Here is a 7,025-nt window from a genome sequence, read left to right on the forward strand (position 1 = left end):
ATTTATATAGTTGACAAAAAATGTATGTCTGGAATATATAATTTTTAGAATAAGAAGCAGAAAGTACACTAAATCTTGGCCAGAAATTTTGAACAGGCTCTTCACAAAACATGAATGGATGCACTCTCTTCATCCAATTAGCACAAAGCAGAGTTCATGTGAGCACACATCTCCCATGGCAACTGCCTACAAGTCAAGAGAAGAGGCTTGAGAATAAAATCTACTTTGCCAGTACCTTAATCTTGGACTTCCCAGCCTCCAGAACTGTGAGAAATAAATTAGTAGTGGGAAAAAAATATGTAAATGCTATATAAAGATTGGAAAAGATGCTGAAGTTATTGATCATTAGGGAAATACAGATTGTAGTGCAATATTGCTATACAGCAATTAGTATGTTTTCACTTAAAACGACTGATTTAACTCCATGTTGTGAAGGATGTGGAGCCATCCACCATTCAAGTGTTTGCACAGATAGATGAAAGAATATATCCATAGAAAATGTTGTTCAGAGCGATGTTATATGTGACATACAAACCCTGAAAACAATCCAAATTTTCATCAAGATGTGAATGACTGAATGAACAAATGGTAGCAAAATGAACTACTGCTCGGCCTAAAAATAGAGAACCAATGATACACAAAATAACATAGATGAATCCCAAAATAACAATCCTGAGTGAAATAAGAAAGAGAAACATGAATACACATGTGTAATTACATTTACATAAAATTCTATAAAATACAAACTAATCCACAGAGATAGCAAGTGAGTCAGTGGTTACCTGGAAATTGTTGTGTATGATGGGTTGTGTAGAAAAGAGGGATTATTTTCTTGTATGCACATATTTTGCAATGTCACTTTGTGGTTCCTTCCATCAGAGGTGAAGCCTCCGAAAATGAGCTACTACACCATAAGCTTAAATGCATATTACTAAGTGAGAGAAGACAAGATGAAGAGACTATCTATACTGTATAATTCCAGCTATTGCACATGACATTCTGGAAAAGGTAAAAAATCAGTCATTGCCAGGATTTGGGGGTGAGGGGCAGATTAGGCAGAGCACAGAGGATTTTTGTATTGTAATCTCCCAAGACAGCAATCCTTTATGTACCTAAATAGGATACTATAAAACTAGTAGACAGTGGTTCTGGAAGTTCAGAAGTGAAAGAAAATAGTATCTTAAGCATTAAAGATATTTAATGATTTTGAATATACAAGAAATCTCAAACTAGGAATTCCAAAGCTGGTGCAGTGGCTCATTAATATTGCAATTGATCTTAATTTTTTAAAAAAATTTTTCTCTCTTCCATTCTTACCTATAATCTTCTAGTTACTTCTTTCCTGCACTCAGCTGCCTTTGGTGTCTTCAGAGTCTCTGGGCAGTAAACCTGCTATCTTTTGTAAGGATGGAAAGGGGTATAAAGCCAAAAGTCTTGAGGGTGTAGTTATTTCACATAAAGATTTGAGAAGTTGTTTTTATGTATTCTTTTTAACAAGAAATTTTGTGAACTCTAGTTGGTTGGGTGATTTCTTAGGGAAACTATTTGAACTTATTTTGCTTTCCCTAGATTAAAACATGTTGTTGAATAAATTTGTCAGTATACTTTGAGAATGGAATTGTCATTGCTCCTTAAAATGTAGCCAAAGAAACATATTTTAAAAATGAATTAATTATCTTTCCCTGAAACTCTATAGTTTGCAATTTTTAACAAAAGCCTTTTAAATGAGCATCTGATTCTACATTCAGGAGGAAAAGAAAAAACTGTCAGAATTAAAGAGGATAGTGATCCAAAGAACAATTTATAATGTCCAACTTTACACCAAGTCTGGCTGGATGAGGAACACCAACATACCTGAACTGGGCTACTTTGTGGAGCTTATCACTATGATCAACTTTTGCAACATTGTGACTACCTCTCAGACCCTATGGAGACCTTACGAGGCAACACCACTTAGAGCAGGCTCATTCAGTGAGAAGAAAATTCTGGAGGGCTCTGGATGTCACCTGATTGTGGGCTTTTGGGTAGAGTTACAAGACATCTATAGGTTAATTTTACTGAATTCTAAAATGACAGGGTCAAATGAGAATATTAAAAAATCCTTCTATTTCTAACATATTACTCTTCTATAACTTTGTGACTAAACCTCAATGGTTGTTGTAATTCTACCTGACCTGAATATTTTATTACATGCACAGGGGTAACTGCTTATCTTTCCAATCTCTGTGCTTAGAAATTGGACTAGAAATACATACATGTTCTCTGAATACTGACTTGGCAAGAATTTATGGGTAGCTGTCATTTGCACTGAAGAGAAGAGGAATTCAAGATGTCTTTTTTTTATTGATCAGCATCACTATGATAGCCAGCTCTACAGTATATGGATGTGAATAATTAATGGCAGTATTATTGTATTTTTTGCTCAAATTATCTCTGACATCATTTGCTGGCATTCTTTATGCCTTTGGGAATAACAACTAATTTTAGTGTTAGCCTAGGCTAAAAATTAATTATAAAAGCCAATAAATTCTGCAAAAGACAATAAGCCCATCCTGCAGTTCTAAAGCAAATATTACTCTGGTAGCTCCCTCCACTTTGCCTCCTGGCAACACTCAACTAACAGATTAAATGGCCATTGTGGATTCTTATTGATAATGTGGGCTGGGTACTTTTACAAATATTGATTCAGTCTTACATGTATTGAACTCCTCATATGTATTAGTCACTAAATAAGGCATTGGGAAGAAAGATAAATAACACATAAACCCTTCCTTCTGAGCATAATTTAGTGTGCAGAAGACAGCTGAAGGCAATAGACAAGGTAACACAGTTTATAAAGATATGAAAGAGGGAACCATGATAGTACCAGAAGTTTTTTGAGAGGCCTCATAAATACATGCACTGGAGTATGTCAAGTTATACAATTTTTAAAATTAAATTTGTTGGGGTTTTTAGGCATAAGACCACGGTTCCAGGAATTCTGGTCTAATTTTAGCAAGCTCCAATAAATCTGCTGCCCCCACAGTAACTACTGATGCTAGTGACTGCCTGTGTCCTTCAAAGATATCTTAGTCTGCTAGCAAGAAGTTAGTAACCTCTCTGTTTTAGTAACTTCTCTGTTCTCAGAACAAGCTTCCCCAGAGCCAACTGCAGAAAGGTCCTTCAACTTTCTCTCCCCATTATCCCTTTAAAAAAACCTACTTTGTGTTCAGGGTTGACACCTTCCTGGTCTCAGCCCACTTGTTTGCAGCTGGCCAAATCAATCTTTTAAACTCATGGCTTATTCTCCTGTCATTTCTTCTCTCACTGTTATGAAACTAAACTAACAGGGGTGACATTTGTTAGTAAAATTATATAGTTTTCAAGTGTACAATTCCATGATACATCACCTATATATTGCATTGTGTGCCCACTGCCAAAAGTCAAATCTTGTCATCATATATGTGACCTCTTTTACTATGACTCTCACCCAAGTTTTAGACCTAATCTGTATACCATTTGTAGATTTTGAAAAAGAAATTTCATGATTATATTTGTGTTAGAATGATCATTCTAATTGTAGTATAAAAAGAGTTAAGACTGACTTAAAATTTTTATTTAAGGGATATGTTAAAATAGACCAAATGAGTTACTTTGAGATCCTGGAACAAAGGAAGGAGGGGAATATAGGTATAATATTTTAAAAAGAGAATGAATTTCCCATAAGGCAGACACTATCTCCACTACCACCTTGTAGTATAACATTGTTTTGTAGTTCATATTCTAAGGGATAGAAGTAGTTTCAGAGGCTTCTCGGTCTTCCCCAGAAAGATAGATCTTACCACAAAGGGTAAGGAATCATAGTGAAGGTTGCACTGACTGCTGAGTATTTTTAATTACACATTAGGAAACATAAAAATTACCACTGCATTAATTTACAGAACTAAGTGATCCAATATAAGCTAGAACTTTGCCAAGACCATATATATACATTACCTGGCCCCCATATGACCCAATTCTTATCAGGGTTACCTTAATGATATTTTGGTTCTCCAAGGATTCATATCAATTTATATGGGTGTCCATCTTTAAAATGTTTAGTAATACCATTTTTTCAATCTATTGCTTAAATAACTGGCTGTAGATCCCTTAAAGGAAGAACTGAGGGACTTACAGAATATACTATCTGTTCTTAGAGAGCCCTTTGTCTTGAGGACTTGGTCTCCTCTTCAATCAATGGATTTTAGATCTGAAAACAGGTCAAGATGAGGAACTGTGCAAGAGATCATGACTGTTTATTGAGGAAACTGCTCTCAGTTTCCTGGTCATCTAACCATGATTTCTTTTGCTGGTGCAAGCTGAGTAGTAACCTTGTTCACTGCCTATCTGTTTTGCTCATAGGGATGCCATGTTCAAAACTCTTCGTAAGCCAGATCTTTTGACTTCCACTTTGAGTTGATAGAAAATACTATATCGAAGTCTACACATGTCCTCTAGTTTGGGGCGAATTCTATCATTCTTATTATTGTCAGTAAGCCACACTTTATAATAGTTTATCTTACTAATAGTCATGGCTTACAGAGTAATGCCACCACTGAAAATTTTAGTGTTGTCGATGCCCCTCTCCACAGACTACTCCTCATAACCCTTGTAAAGGTATGTTGTCTGGATCGTCCCTTGGAACATAATCATCTGGTAGACCATCTGGCCATATATGCTATGTCTATTCCTGGATGCCCAATTCTATGAGCATTTTAGTTTATTTTTCCCATTTCTGCTATAGCAATTCTGGCCTTTTAACTTCACTCAATACAGGCAATTGGTTTTTCTAGGAAACATATTAGCAACAAGATTGCCTCATCTCCTGGGATCTTTTCCTCAGTGATAAATACTACATTACAGGAGAGAATTTCCAAATCAATAAATTATTTCTTCTTCTATTTTATGTTTTTGAGCCTTGATTAGGCACCATCAGAATACAGTCCCACTCATACTTTCCCAGTACCTATTGGTATAAAAAAATCTATTTCTTGCAACTCTTTTGGATTATGGAACTACAACTTAACCCTAGTTAAAGAAGTAAAAGCCATGATGGCATGTGGGAGCAGATCTCAAGGAGCACACCTTATAACTGTCAGGAAAGAGCCTCAGAGTTATATTCCAAACAAGAAGTGGGGAATGGGCCATGCTGGCTCTCGATGGGGGTGCTACTATTACAGGCTCTGAAGAATTCTGATAAGACAGAAAGTTTTATGGTATGCACCCTGGTGTCTCCATCCAAAGGGTCAACACCCCAAGATTTCCTACCAGGGAAAATTTTGTTGGCATAATAGAATAGTCTTTCTTGGTTAGCATTCAACCCTCTTTGAATCTGGACTCTGGCTGTTTTTTTTTTTCCACTTGGTCCTCAGCTTTTTCTTTTTTCTTTCTTTCTTTTTAAAATACAACTTTATTCTAATTCTAAATGAAAAAGAATGAGAATAAAAGTAACAAGCAAGGTTTCATCATTGAATACTCGGATGTGACTGTGGCAGTCTTATGCTTGAAATGGAATAAAGAAACAGCTGTATTCCAAACAGCTAAATATGCTAAATTCATTCCAGAGCCAATCCATTTATTTCAGCATCCCCAAGATCAAACACAGGTTCCACTTAGCTATATAATAAAATGGCAAACATGTTGCAGCACTGACATTACAGGGCCATTGCCTATAAAACTAGACCTCTGACTCTGGGCTCCAGCTTCCCTTTCTCACATCTGGGAGAGAGGTGGTCTGGGCAACCTCTAAATCCTGTTCATACTGTGATGCCAAAACTGGTCCATGACATCCTCTAGTGGGGTAGGAGTAGGCATGGTGACAATTTCCCAGTTATGGTCTCCAATTAATTTTCCAGCAAGCCAGAGGAAGGGCTTTTCAATGTTATAACTACTTTTGGCAGACATATCATAGTATTGATGATTCTTCTTTCAGTGAAAGACAATTTATTTTGCCTCAATGTTTCTTCCTTAATATCCAAATATCCACTTTATTGACACACAAGATGATGGGGATGCTTTCACAACTCGTTCCAGATCTCTATGCCAGTTAGGCACATTATTGTAAGTAACTCTAGAAATTACATCAAACATTATAATGGCACACCAGTCTTGGATGTAATAGCTGCCTCTCAGTCCTTCAAACTCCTGGCCTGTGGTATTCTACACACAAAATTAACAGGACCTCTGTTGGTGTGGAACATGAGGGGATGGACCACAGCACCCAAGTAGCTACATACTTCTCAAATTCTTCAGTCAGATGACATTTCATGAATGTGGATTTTCCAGTTACACCATCACCAATACAAGTTTAAACTGAACTTGGGGTTCCCTTTGGACAGACATGGTGATGTTACTTCTGGCCAGTCTAACTGAGGACCGACCAGTCTGGCTTTTTATACTTTTCACTGCAGGAAAGGTTTTTACACTTGGCTTTCAATTGCCCAGTATACCTCTCAGCTCTTTATTGCTGTTCTGTGGAATATCAGTGGGATTTGGCAACATCCAGGCAAGAATTTATCTTTAATAGCTACTATTTCCTCTATACATGTCAAAGACCTAATGCATAGGATTAACTAGTGCATTACCTTTCTCCAGTAACCCTCCTAATTCGCTATATTGAAAGGTTTAACAACTGGACCATAGGTTTACCTGTGCTCCACCTACGTACAGCATTGGGATACTTGTCAGAGAATGATCCAACTTCAAAACATAATTTCAAAAATGATTTATTTTCTCACTTGCTTTCTTGAACCACTCCCAGCACCAATAGTCACACTCTATTAGGGTTTGAAATTTTGATGTTTGTCTGCCAAAGTCTTGACCAACATGACAGGGAGGACTAAACAAGAATTTCTCAAGTTATCCCATATCAGGTTGAAATTGTAGAGATTTTATATGTCTACCCTGATCAGATAAGGGCTGCCCCTTGAAAATCATTATTCAGAGCAGATACCACTGTATGTTTCACCCAAAAGGAGATAAGCTTTGAATGCTTTCTGCTTACCACA

At 36.7% G+C, this 7,025-nt stretch overlaps 1 pseudogene; it reads right to left on the reverse strand.

The window, feature by feature from the left end:
• Positions 1-5,695: 5,695 nt before the first annotated feature.
• LOC150018856 (GTP-binding nuclear protein Ran-like) lies at positions 5,696-6,360 on the reverse strand (annotated as a pseudogene).
• Between the last annotated feature and the right edge of the window lie 665 nt (positions 6,361-7,025).

This window comes from Furipterus horrens, unplaced genomic scaffold, assembly GCF_987537825.1.
Source record: "Furipterus horrens unplaced genomic scaffold, mFurHor1.1.pri manual_scaffold_2, whole genome shotgun sequence".
Taxonomy (NCBI): domain Eukaryota; kingdom Metazoa; phylum Chordata; class Mammalia; order Chiroptera; family Furipteridae; genus Furipterus; species Furipterus horrens.